At 34.1% G+C, this 15141-nt stretch overlaps 1 long non-coding RNA gene across 1 annotated transcript; it reads right to left on the reverse strand.

The window, feature by feature from the left end:
• Positions 1-5559: 5559 nt before the first annotated feature.
• LOC149416595 (uncharacterized) lies at positions 5560-14625 on the reverse strand. Its single transcript, XR_016303432.1, has 3 exons — positions 14552-14625; positions 7631-7832; positions 5560-5778 (listed from the first exon to the last, which is right to left on the reverse strand). It is a non-coding gene; the product is annotated as an uncharacterized LOC149416595 (long non-coding RNA).
• Positions 14626-15141: the final 516 nt, after the last annotated feature.

Here is a 15141-nt window from a genome sequence, read left to right on the forward strand (position 1 = left end):
ACATAAAACTAATAACGGGGTTTTACTTGACGCTCACATTTTAATTATTTCTGATGAACGTATTACTAAAATCACAAATGTTTTTATAGGGATCCTTACGGGCGTAAGTTATTTGAATAAGTAATCTTATGTTAATTAAAACAGGACTGTATATATAACATAAAATATTTTATGTAAAACGGTTTGAAAATTTTATAAAACATTATAAATTATAATCAGATTTTATTTTTCTAGACGTTGAATTAGTAACTTCTCGGGAGATCCCTCTAGAAACATTTGAGATTTTAGTAACACGTTCCTCTGGAATGAACCCCACGGAAAGATAAATTTTCTAGGCCTGCTAGGCTAAAGTCGACCGTAGGTCTGTCCATTAAGGCTAAGGACTCACGGAGCGATTTTTACCCGCGCCCGCCGCGGTTGCGGGCCCGCAGCCTTTGTAGAATGCAGATATTTATGTAAAAAATTAAAGCACATTTCACGACGCGTTTTACGCCCGCAGCGTGTGCGATTGTTTGCGGGGCCCGCTGCACCGGCGGTTATCTTGTACCGGCGGGTGCGGGCGCGGTCCCGCAGCCGCGGCGGGTTGCTCCTGCGCGCTCTGCGATCGGTTGGCGGGCGAGTTAGTGGAACTCAAGTCTTGCAACCGCCCGTCTTGCGATAATCAACCGCCAAGATTGCGGGCGATAACCGCAACCGCGGCGGCTGCGTCACCGCAAAAAAGAGCGGTCTCGTGAGTTTTGAAAATAAAACTCCATTCCGCCACCGCAGCGGGCGCGGGTAAAAATCGCTCCGTGAGTCCTTAGCCTATGCCGGGCCACGCGCTGAATATTGTTGTTACACGATTTCATCATTTATGTCGTTAAGATTCCCACTTTATTTGCCAGGGGAAATTCAACCTTGGGTCTGTTCAATACACCAGGGCCGCGTGTCACATATTCTTCTTCTTCAGCTTCTTCACTTACGTAGATTCTGGCTTTATTTTAGGTTATTCTCTAATCTTAAGTCGTAGATAATAAAACATAGATGATGCGGAGTAAAAAAAATGTACTCATTTTTGGAGAAATTAACAGCAAAAATCGAAAAAATATTTATCATAAGAATAAAAATAGAAAACTATCACAATTTGGAGTAAATTTTCCTCGGATGAAATTAAACTATATACTCGTAGATATATGAGTAAAGTGTGACATCCTGAGTGATTTCATTTTTAATCTTAGTTTCTGTTCACATTTTTACCGATGTTTTTCATTTGATTTTATGTTATTGTTGCTTACTTTTTTTCATTTATGTTTATATTTTCGTTGTTTTAATTAGTGTTTACAAATAGTTCAATTGAAATGTGTGCTTTCCTTTAATATTCTCATTTGTATCTTCATGAGTGACGTGGGAAAAGGGAAAATCCGCGGTGAATCGGGCGAAATTAAATTATTCCAGTTAAGGCGAAGCACCGCGTCGTGTAACATTTGGAATAGGGCCGCTAACAAACACTCCTTATGGAGATTTTTCTTATGTGAAACCGCAAGAGAAGAGTCAGTGTGACTGAAGCATCCCCAATTGGCGTATGTTGTGAGGCTGAAGGTAGTGGAGGAAGGAGGAGATGGGGAGGAGGGTAGTTACCAAACACGGCCAAAGCCATTTCAAGCAAAGTTACATTTCTGAATGGTGGTCTTTCATCAGTGTGACACTGAGAGAGTCTTCCAGAACGGAACGTGGCGCAAATACACTACATACTATTTTAAATAAGTCATTTCTGGAATTGAAACGCAAATTAATAAAAAAAATTTACTTGCTCACTCCAGGATTGGAACCCGCTACCTCCAGCTTGCTGGTCGAGAGCCTTACCCCTCGACCACGGGGGCCTTTAAAGAATTTTTTTCTTTATTTAGGGTTTTTATTGGTTTTTACAGTTTTTAGGTGTGTTAAAACCACCAAGCTAGGCACATGCCCGTGTTGTGGTGGTTGATTACATTTGTTGATACAGTACAAAAAAATAATAAATCAAATATGAAATATAGACGAAATTAAAATAAGTATAAAAAGTATACAATTCAAAATAAAATAAAGAGTATTTAGTTTAATCTATTATATGAAATATATTAAAATAATTTGAAAGAATGTATCAAAATATTCCAATATAATAGAATATTTAAAAATAGTTTAGAATATACGACATAGTAAAAAGTAAAGAATTTAAAGGAGAAATGAAAAAACATATATGTATCAGAAGTTATTGAAATTATATACCTACAGCATCAAAATGAGTATGTATTACTAGGTAAGAAAATGTAAAAATATGGTAAACAGTTGAAAAGTATGTGAGAGTTACAGTGACATTCTTCTTTGAAGTCTAGATTCTTGTTTGAACTCCGGCTAATAATACTAGAGTGAAAAAATTATTGTCACAAAATTGTTCTTAACAAGTACTGAAGCGATCCTAAATTACATGAAACGTTTCAGTGGTGTCAAACCATTTAAAATAATTAATGGAAAAAAAAAAAATCTTTCTGTTAATATTATGGTAATTTAAAAACGAAATCTTTTTATAGTGGTAAAGATTCATTTGGCCTTCAAAAGATGGCGATAAGTTTGGAATTCTCGCTTAACACCAGCACCATGTTTACTTGCGCACGCCAGGATTGGAACCCGCGACGTCCAGCTTGCTGGTGTAGAGCCTTACCCCTCGACCACGGAGACCTTCAAAATATGGCGATAAAGTTGGAATTCCCGCTTAACACCAGCACCATGTTTACTTGCGCACGCCAGAATTGGAACCCGCGACCTCCAGTATGCTGGTTACTTAAAAAAAACATCCCCCAAAACATTGATGTATAATATTTAGTCTATGCCTCAAAAACATGATTTATTTTATTTTGTGAAGTACCTACTACAAAACTTATTTTGCCGTTTTATACAGTAAAACCATACCTATCCAAAAGGGGGTTCGTAAGTAGAAGTTTTTGCATTTTTAGGTAGTTTTTACAGGTCTAATACTATGTTTTTACCTGGGCTTAAAAAGATTGATGACTAAAAAATATTCGATTATTTCTGGCCGATACGTGATTGACTCGCAGTATTTGATCAAAGCGTTTCCCCATAAAGAAACATTTTCGAATTAATTGATTTACCCTCTATTCTCTAAAAATTATTCTCCTTTTTTTAATTAACACTTGTTAAAATTACTTTTTTTTTATAGTGAATACCTCACAAGAGTCCCAACTGCTCCCGTCTGGAGCCAGTGAGACTATGGCATCCCCAATTGGGGGATGTTGTGAGGCTGAAGGTAAGTGGGGAAGGGAAAGAGGAAGGTGGGGAAGTACCTGGCTATTCAGATCTAGTCACTAAACACGGCTAAAGCCATTTGGAGCAACGTTTCAATTCTGAATGGTGGTCTTACACCAGGGCGATACTGGTAGTATCTTCCACTCTGGAACGTGCCGCAAATATACTATATATTATTTTAATTAATTAATTGTGAAATAACACAAATTAATCAAATAAAATTTATTTGCGCACGCCGGGTTCGAACCCGCGACCTTCGGAATGGCAGTCCAATGCGTTACCACTGGACTATGCCGGCCGTCTAACTTACTTTGTAATACATTTTATATTTGTAAAGGCTTATTATTTTTTTTTGGCTGTTTAGCTATTAATCTGCGAAAAATAGTTAGGATGCAAGCGAATTCACCAACTAATGTTTTGTTTACTGTCATGTTTATTACCATCTTTGTCCGTGTTTTCTACAATAAAAAATAATATATATATAGTCGTGATAAAAACATTAATAACCATAACATATATAGTGTAAGACGTAGAATATTTTTTTCGGTGTACCCGCGTAACGTACTCCTTATTTTTTGATTTCTGTTTTACCATACATTATCTATTTTATTTATTTGATCTATTTTTAAACAAAAAGTTCAGATGTTAAAAATAATAATTACAATTACCTACATGATTAATGTATTCAATTAGAATTTTGAGCTTAAATTGTATTTAGAGTGAACATTATACAAAATAGATGAATTATATTCCACTTGACTTCGGACTAATTAAATATATAGGGTTCTCATATATTCTATAAGGACTTAAAATAAGTTGAAGTTCTGCAAAGGAAGCCAAACATTATTAGTTATATCGTTAATGTGTGCAATGAATGTCATATTTCCATTGGATATTACACCCAAGTCACGAATTTGTGACACTGGTGTTAATTTATTAGTTTTTAATGTATATATTCATGTATGATATTATGAGTTTTGCAAAATGTATTTATTGGCATTTCTGAATGTTCAAAAATAAACCATTTTGTTCACACCATTGATGAACTTGAAGTGAGTCTGTAAAATTTAGCAATCGTTATGCATTTTATGTTCTTCTATATATTTTAAGTCGTCAGCAAATAGTAGGACTGCTACATCTTTAAATTGGTTAACAATGTCATTGAGGAATAATAAGAAAAATACTGGGCCGAGATAGGATCCCTGAGGAACCCCAGTTGTGGCCTCAAATATTTAAGATTGTACAGAATTAATCTTTACGCTAAGCACTATATTTTCAACGTGATTAACAATCCAACTCAATAATTTACTTGTGATATATGATGTCGAACCTTATTAAAAGCTTTATTATAATCAGTGACCAGTGAAAATTTTAACGTAAAACCAAATACAATGTAAAGAAACAATAAATAAATAAGTGTATATACAGTCTACTTGTTGTTTGAGACCAAAGGATTCCGGTATGTAATTTTCATAAATCATTAAATTTCTTAAAGTAGACCGACCTGTGATGAAGCCATGTTGGTTAGGATAGGTCTAACAATAATATCTAGCACTAAATTCTCAAAAAGTTTCGGTAAGCAGACGTTATTCAAATTGGTCTGTAGATTGATATTTCGCTTTTATCGCTTTTTGTTAAATAACTCTTTTCGAGCCGGAAAAGGCCCAGAAGATAAAGACTTGTTACAGAGTTTATGTAAAAGATATATCAGAGTACTATCAAAATTTATTAAAAATATAGAAGGAATACCATCCGGTCCAGCAGATTTATTTCTACCTAATTCTTTTATGCTTTTTTCTATGGCTTCAATTTTGATGAAACATTGGTTTAGATTTAATGATCTTCCAAAAATGTGACTTCATGACAATTTCCTAGAAAAATATTAGTCATTCAGAATATATTTGAATACGTGTTAAAGCGGGTGGCCTTGTACAAATGAATATAATGGACTAACCCTGTACAAATCTCAAGTTCGCCTAACTATTTATTGTGGGAGCCACCTATGGGCTGCAGTCTCACAATACTTGTAATACGTGTAAGTCTGCTCGTATGTGGAACGAGCTACTGGCATCTTTTTTTTCTCCTTCATATAATCCGGGCCTCTTCAAGACCCGCATTAATAAATCCCTTCCTACAGCCCGTGGCTCAACCTGCCTCACAACGCTGCCCAACTGGGTGACTGCACAGTTCTCCTATTTTTAAATTGTACACACAGCGGATAGCCCTTATGAGGTGTCACATAAAAGATAAAATTGAAATTAAAAGACAGAAAGTGATTGGTTACAGAAAAGTTTATAATAAACAAAAACCGCTAATTTAGTGTGTCTATATAAATGTAGTTTTTAGGATCTTTCCACAGGAAAGTTGATATACTGGTAAATTTCATCAACAGAATCTAGCGCAGGTTATGCAGGCTCCTCCGAAGACGGCCACATAGGATATGGAGCACATTGGGAGGCGATGATTGAAGCTGTAGAAGTGACAACCGTTAACACTCACCTAAAAAAATAAAACAATCAAATTGTTATGTTACAAGAAAAGGAAATGTGCAGATGCATTTAATTTTTTTTTTTTTTTAGATACAACATTTTACATAATACAAAGTTAATCTCTAAATAGTAATAGTAGTCGCCATCCGCCTCTGTCTGTTTGTGCACTTAGCTCTTCTAAACTAAACAAATTGCAAGTGCGCCCTACTGTCGAATTTGGCAGCCATCTCTGGTCCGGAGCCCCTAAATACCTGAAAAAAACCCTTGACTCTGTGCAGAAACGGGCGGTCGGTTGATAGAATCTTAACAAACGGACTGCAATCTTTAGAGCACAGGCGTCAGGTAGGTATGCTGTCCTTGTTCTATCGGTATTACAATGGAAGATGCTCTGAGGAACTAGCGTCATTGATCCCTTCGGCACCGGTGCGTAGTCGGGATACACGCCAAACGCGCGCCCAACATTTGTACACGGTTGACATTTGTCACATGAGAACGGGTCGCTTCTACGATTCGTTCTTAATTTCAACAGCTCGGCTGTGGAACGAACTGCCTGCCTCTGTGTTTCCTCCCTCCTACAACATGGGACTCTTCAAGACCCATGTTCACTCCTTCCTCTCCACAAAAAGAACCTCCACACAGCATCCCCAAAGATGACATAGGCCCTGAGGGAAATTATTTTCTTCAGGGCCTCCTGTGTGGAGTTAATATAAAAATAAAAAAAAACGGATTTGGATGGGGTTTTCACTATCATTTAGAAATGTTCTTCTGGAAAGTTAATATATTTGACACATGCATATTACTTTTATAGAAAGTAGAGAAAAGTCGATTTTTTGTATACATAAAGCCTGTTCTGAGGAATTCATTTTATTTAGGTTATTGAAATATTGAATTGAGTTGTAATATGTCTTGTTTTTGTAATAATTATTTTATTTAAATTCATTGTCCATAGGATTCCAAAATGTACTTACCTGGTGTGAGCTTAGAAGAAGCATAAAAATGTATATTATAAAAAGAAGAAGGAACTAGCAGTGAATAATATTACGGCTTTAAAACATAATATTATATAATTATAATAAAACTTATATATTCAGGATCAGCTTTTGTTTATCCATATGAATATAAAACCAGAACCATATGGATCAACTAAAGTTGATTTTTAATACGTAGGTTTTATTATATACAGGGTGTCCCAAACAAGTGTCCAGAGGTAGAGCACTCCAAGGGTACCCGAATCATCTTAATGTATGTTCATATACAGATCTTTAAATGAAGGTACTGGAAATTCTTCGAATAAGCGATCTGTTGGGTTTATTTTAATATGATTGGAAGGAGGAACTTCGTTCATCGAAGGTACTTCGTTAATCCTAGACACGAGAGACTGTAGATCTTCCATACTGTTAGAAATTGGCACAACATCATCAGCATACAACAGGCATCATAATTTCAGAGCCAAATTCCGACTGGATAAGACCGACGTCAACACTTACGACGATCCTGTTAAGAAGTAGCCGAGAGAACTGGTGGCGGAGGTCTACAACACTTGCATCCAATTTTTGGTGCAATGTCTCGATCTTGACGGCGATTGCGTAGAATAATATTAGTATTATTTTGGAAGTATCCTGTGAATTTCAATTAAATTCAGGCATTTTACGATCCTACGTAAATGGTATAACCTTATTTTCTAGATTACCTAGAATACCCTCTTAAAATGAATAGTTCTCTCAACAGGTGTGATTTGACCTCCTTCAAAAATGTTTTCCACCGGCTCAGATTTCTAACCATTTGTCATTCTTTCATGATATCCATTTTCTTTTACATTCTTCCTCCGTGCGCTCAGTCCGTCGAACTAAAAGTGTACTTACAACAATGTCGTTGGATTGGATTTTCAATTGAATAGTGAAGTTTTGTCCGGGGCATAGAGGCATGCCGCCCCCCCTCTCCTCGCAGCCCCACGCAATGGTGGGCTGGCAATGGTTCCTCACCACGCAACCCTCGTTGAAGCGAAAGCTGGAGTGGAGCGGGATATCGCCGCCACACTGACTGCTCTTCAGCTCGATGTCGAATCTGGAATGATTCAATATGAGTACGGTGAGATAAAATATGAATACCATGTTAAAGATGCAGATGAAATGTGGCGTCAGTAATTATATTCAATCACCATAAAACCGTGGAGTTAAATAAGTCTGTATTCCTTGCAAAATCAGTGTAAAATATTGTTCCCGTGCGGGAAGTAGGAAGGCAGATGTGGCGGCTGTCGATGTCACCCGAATCCTTCGGACCTCGAACGAACACAACGAACGGAGCCACGGCCCGGAGGATTTGGGTTACCGACGCGCCAACTTCAAGTGCTCCTTAAGTTTTTAATATTTAAAATTAAATTTACACTACTAACAGTACTAACTACTGATTATGGTAAAACCCTATTTATCATTGAAACATATTTATCTTTTCCAGTACAACTTGTACAATATCTCAGCATGTCAGCAAGTTTTTGCTGAAGACATTTGCTCGGTGAGAGCTTGTAACCGACTGAAGTCCATAGTATCTCAGAGCGGACAATCAACCGATGTTTGTTGCTCATATTTCGAACGCCAATGTTAGCTCTCTCTTTGTACCTCAATGCAAGAAACTACAAATTCCAGTTGCGCGCAGTGCGCACCGATTATCGCTAGTGAAACACGCTTCAACATGATATTACTACGTAATAGCGACTCTAATAGTATAACTCTATGTTTCATTTGTATTTATTTATAATTTATTTACTGTATTATGTATTATTTATCCAATCCAATTATCTATCTTACTCGCGTCCTATTTACGTCCAATTTACAAAATAAGTAACACTTAATTGGGTAGTAGAAGAATGAAGATTATACGCAAGTATTATAAGCGAAGACAAAGGCAGAAATAAACGCAGGAAAGTAGCATTGACATGTTAAAATAGATAACTTCTACTCGATTAAATACCAATATTATTAAAGTTAGCTAAAACTACGCTTATCCTGATAAATATTAAATGTAGGTATATCTATATGGGACGCGTAGGATTGCACTAACCTCCCCACATTCTGGAATAAAATTATTATTATTATTATTATTAGAATTTTTATGACTTCTTATTCATAGATCCTCATAACACATTCGTGATTTACTGAGAGTTTGTTAGAAAATCTGTCAATTTATTCGTTAAAGGCCTGCAGTCCCGTTTTTAATAGGAAGGCATTAAAATCGCTTGACAATCGGAGTCAATCACAAAACTGGTTTTTATTTATTTTTTAAATAATTTTATAAGAAAGAAAAAAAGTTAATCAAGTGAAACTGTCACAGATAATCTTAGCTATAATACTGTATATTTTTAAAGTAGTTTCCTTTACGTGTTCACACATATCTATTGAAAAAAATTTAATAGCTTGCATTTATATTTTTATTGAGTAATTTTTATTTTATTTGTATTCTACTCAAGCGAAACTATAGGAAAACCTTCAATTTATCTAAAGCATATTTTTGGTATTCATAATGTACACCAATTCGTTATAAAGATAAATCAAAATAGTGATTTAGCATCAAGCTTCGCCTTAATAGGAATACTATTAATTTGACCAGATGTTTAGTAAATATTATATATATGAAAGTTAGTTTTTCCGTGTGTACTTAAAACGTTTTTAGGGAGACGTTTTTTTTGTTAACAAATATACCTACTATTTTATCAGTGAATGTGTGTCTGTCTGTCTACTTTTCAGGATTCCCAAAAAGTATTAAGCAAATAGTAGCGCGATATTCGCTTATCAAAGCGATTTATTTTACCTAGCATTTGGGAAGTTGTCGAACTTGATTTTCTTTGATACGATTGACCTTGAGAAATATTTAATGTGAATCGTACCTACCTCCAACAAAGTTATTTTAATTGCAATAATAATGTTCCTTTGCGTATATCTCTCTTTTTTCTCGTCCATTGACATTATCATTACATGGACATTATCCTAAAATAAAGTTGGAATCATAACGACGCAAGTGAAGAAGCCATGTACAAAAATATGCGTCGCGCGGCCCTAGTGTATTGGATCTTCAGTTGAAATTGCTCTAGCAATGTTGCTCTAGCATGAATTGCTCTAGCATGAACGTATTACTAAAATCTCGTGTGTTTTAGAGAAACAACTCGATAAATTACTAATTTTAATTGCTAATGCTAATTTTATTGTTGTGTTATAAAATTTTCAAACTGTTTAACATAAAATATGTAAATGGCAAAGTACTGTTTTTATTAATCTCAAATACAAATAACCACAGACATATGAATATATAGACTAGAAATTAAAGGTGAGGGGTAAAATCAACTGTTGAAGAACGAAGGGGGTAAAGCTGACTGTGATTCGTCAATAAATCAATCTGACAGTATATAGGCATCTCGCATTATAATATCACCATTTAGTTCTTAAAAGTAAAATCTGCTTTTGAATGAATAGACATTTTTACATGGGAGCGCAAATTACTCGCCACGGAACAAATTTGCGAAGTCCAAATTCGGCAAAAAAAAAACTTCTATTTTCAGAGTCGAATATTTTGTTTACGTATTTAGTTAAGACACTTTTATAAGTGTTCATAATTTAGTTCCCAGTAACCAACGATGCGTACAGATATATCTCGATGTGATAGTATATGTTTCTACAAACTGATCCATATTATACGATGTAATTACGCTTAAAATAATGCTTACATATGGAATGTAATACGAAAATTGGGTTTATTCTCTTTTTCACGTCTATTTTTACAAGTTTTCATAGCTAAGCCACCATTTTGCCGTGTTATTTCGTAAAATGCCTCGACCATAGCTCGACGCTAGTTCGAACAAGAATGATGACGTCACATTCTCAAGATTCACGGAAGCCATACGCGAGCCCAGCCGGCTCCAATGGAACCGGTATGGGGAGTGGGTAATAATACGCTTTTAATCACTTAGGGCAGGTCTACTAATATTCATATGTCTATGCAAATAACTTACTTAAATATGCATATTTAAGTAAGTTATATAAATATACGTATCTAATTCAAAGAAGCCAAACACTAAAATTAGATAACTCACTAAGTGTGGATGAAACTTTAGAATTTGGAATTCCCCAGGGGACTGTTATTGGACCAATTTAATTTATAATTTACGTTAACCACATGTTTAAATAAACACTTAATGATAAACTTATATCTTTTGCTGACGGTACACTGCAATAATTATCGAAAAAAAGACATGGAACGAAATTACCAATGCAGCCAATCAAGACATGAAGGTTATAAAAAATTGGTTCGATGGCAATTATTATCACTCAACACGGAAAAAACATATTGTATTCCTTTCACTCTACAAGAAGATGAGCCAAATAACCTAATTGACATAATAATTCATTCTAAAAGTTGTGTAAATGACGGTACATGTAATACGGACAGCGCGAAACTTAATCATAAATCTAGTATAAAATATCTTGGAATCTTATTAGATATAAATGTTAAATGGAAAGACCATATCAATCTCACTGCGGAAAGACTAAGAATACTTATCTATGTTTTCTATAATAAAAGAAACATTTTAAATAAGAAAACTATCAAAATTTTTTATTAATTCAGTCCTTATTGCAGTATGGAATTATTGGGTGGGGAGGGGCTTTTAAAGCTTCCTTACAGCCCATAATTACAATTCAAAGAATTATTGTAAAAATCATCCTTAGGAAAGCATACGACTTCCCTACTTTATAGATATTTCGGGAATTTAATGTAACATCTATCACATAATTGTATAAGAGAATCGCCTTATATCAAATTTATAAAAAATATTTTATAGATAAAATTCACCCCTCAGATAGCATAAGCAATAGATTCAAAACGAATGGCTTGTATTTAGTGATAATGATATATTGTAACCGTAATTTTCTTACGCTTACTTAATCTGTAAAAAGATATATTATTTAAATTGTCTTTAAAAAACTATTTTTCTAATTTGTTTACCTATGTTAATAAATATTATGTTAGTATTTATTTCATAAGTTTTTGATAAATTATACCAACATTTTACTGGAGTTGGTTGTATTATTATTACTCAAGGGTATTTAATATAACGAACCTGTCAGTACCGCAGTTCACCGTTCCTTCCAGTGTGATGGTTGTACCGCATCGGACTCCACCAGGAATGGGTCCCATATAAACATTAGGCTGTAAAAATGAAATATTCACGCTTTATTCAAATGTCAAATGTAGCAATGTTTTTATCGGTTCCATGATAAAACAGAACAAAGGAAAATGAAGAAAAAGTGAAGAAAATTTGTTTATCTTTACCTAACCTATTATTTCACCTTTTGCCACGTTCCATTTTATCACTGTTTTGTTTTTGATTATGAGTTATGAGTAATTAGCTTAAGTTTCTTTTTTAATGTAAATTAACTTTCAACATGCAAGGATTGTGAAGAGCTTTTTGTTGAATATCCATTTAAAATGTACGGGTTCATGAAAAATATCCTTAACCCTTGGAATGCCAGCGAATCCACCGTGGATTTTGATGTATTTTGAACCTAAATAAGTGTTCCTAGCATACAACATAAAATTTATTGGCTTGACAAGGAAATAATGTATTTTCGCTTATCGTTTCGGCACTTGCAAACATTGATTTTTTATCTGTAAAAAACAAAAAAAAAAGAGTACTGAATTTATTTACAGAGAAGCCTCATGTGACTTATTTTTATTGTGAAATATGATAATTTAACTAGAAAGTACAATAAAACTTAAGAATATTTGTCGAATATCTTCATTAAACTATATATTTTTATAACATTAGAGAGAAAAAAAACACATTTCTCTGAACAAAAGTAGACATTTTGGGAAAACTAGATTGGATAGATATATGCAATTTTTATTAATATATATATACACATTATCTAGTAAGACGGCATAATTAAAAAAAAAAACAATTTATTACGAATTTAGTATATTTGCGACACGTTCCAGTGTGGAAGATACTTTTGAGATACTTAGAAGATAATTTTAAGACCACCAATCAGAATTGAAACGTTGGTTGAAATAGATTTAGCAGTGTTTAGTGACCAGATTTGAATAGCCCGTTAATTCGTAAGCTTCGTCTTTCCCATTTCCATCCCCTCCTCGCTACCTTCAGCCTCACAACATACGCCAATTGAGAATGCCTTAGTCTCACTGGTTCCGGGCAGATGGGTGCGGTTTTCACATTTAAAAATATAAATAGTGTCAGCCGGGGCATGAACCGCACAGTGTTTAATTCCTTAAACAGCTTTTGTAAAATATATATTTGTTAAATTTAATTCAATACAAATGTTATTAGTTAAATATACTAAAATATGGCATCTTATCGGGAATTGTCTTAAATTATTTAAAATTAAAGCAATACAAATGTTATTAGTTAAATATACTAAAATAAGGCATCTTATCGGGAATTGCCTTAAATTATTTAAATTTAAAGCAATACAAATGTTATTAGTTAAATATACTAAAATAAGGCATCTATCGGGAGTTACCTTTAATTATTTAAATTTAAAGCAATTCAAATGTTATTAGTTAAATATACTAAAATAAGGCATCTATCGGGAATTACCTTTAATTATTTCAATTTAAAGCAATACAAATGTTATTAGTTAAATATACTAAAATAAGGCATCTTATCGGGAATTGCCTTAAATTTATTTATTTTATTTATTTATTTATTTATTTATTTAACGCCCAGAGGGCTTTTACATGGTTGGTAGTATAATTTTAATTTGACAAATACTTTCAAACATAAAAAATAAGAATAAAATTACATTTGATAAAAGCTATGTAACAAGTTATACAAACACAAGAAACAAAAACAGAAAATTACAGCTATTTGTTGGTTTACATGATGTGTTTAGGAGTATTGTTGAAATAAATGTTTTAAATGATCCACAAAACTTGCCAAGTTGGTATTGAATATGTCAACATCACCCAAGTAATGATTTCCCATGTTAAATTATTTAAATCTTGTTTAAATTTTTTCTCTGAGGATGTCATTGTCAAAAAGGACTCGTCCGATTGTTTTGTTTGAATTCGAGATTCAAAATTTACCAAACTGAGACTCGGAGGAATTAAAAAATCCATAAAAATGGACTCGCCCAAGTATGTTTGAATTTGAGATATCAACAAAATGTTCCCATTTTTGTTATTTGTTTTTGGGGTGTTATGCCGTGTTGCGCTAACTCCTTCTTTAGCCAACTTTTCGGACAACGTTACAGTGTCCAACATCAGGGCAGATATAATACAAAAATACTTTTGGCCGTGAAAATCTTAAATCACATTTAAAATGTTCCCAAATCCTAAACTGGGGGAAGAATCGGAATAGTGGAAACTTGATAAAGGAAGCAGCTACAATCAGAAGGAGAGACCAGTGCATTACACGTAGACATTGTCGTCAAATTAAATTGAAATAAATGTCCTAACAAAATGATTAACCTACAGAAAACCCGCCTAGTGGCAGCACACAGTAACTACTTTTTTGAAAATATTATTATTCTATAAATATCAATGTTTTAAATAAGAAATAAAATAAAACTAAATCTTAAAGAACTTAATAATGACATTATTGTAGGTGGATATACTTTAAATAAATAAAACTCGTAAAAATGGTTGGCATTGTGAAAAGAAGTGAGTGAATAAATGTGATTTTTAGGTAAGTTAAAAAAAGAGTTTTATAAAAAAAGCTTTAAATAACCTCACCAAATATTTTTATTAAGAAATAGGTACAATTAAATGATACTTACAAGGTGAGACATTGGGAGTGCAAATTTTTCTTCAATCCAAAATGAAAAATGGAAATACGTCAGGCAGGTATTGCACTTCGTTGAGTAATAAATTTATTTCGATTGATCTGTCACTATTTATAGGGCTAGTTAGTCTTATCTGTGGGAAAAGAATGATACATCAACAAATATTCCTGTTTTTCCCCGATAATGTCGTTGATAATAAAACGTGTAGAAGACAGCTGGGCTTATCAAAAATAGGGTGGGTTACTGGTTGTTACTTGCTATGATCATTTTACGAAAGCTTCATATTTGTAATCTAAATAATTTCTCAATGCTAGTAATAGTATGGAGCGCGAGAGTGTGGCGAACTCGGGAAGTGAAATGACCTTATCTCAGAACTCGGAGGACTTAGGAGTGGACTTAGGAGTATTCCCCTAAATACTCGTGGGATGAAAATTAGACTATTATAAAATTCCCTCTCACCTAGTGGGGTCTTCAGGGAACCAAGGGGAGTGGACTCCTCCATCGTGGGGCCTTCAATGAACAAAAGAGGAGTGGATAGGAGAACCGAGGCCACTCTTGTACTCTTCCCTTGTGAGGAACCAAGG

This window comes from Hesperophylax consimilis, chromosome 16, assembly GCF_061612785.1.
Source record: "Hesperophylax consimilis isolate HC1 chromosome 16, BYU_Hcon_1.0, whole genome shotgun sequence".
Classification (NCBI taxonomy): Eukaryota; Metazoa; Arthropoda; class Insecta; order Trichoptera; family Limnephilidae; genus Hesperophylax; species Hesperophylax consimilis.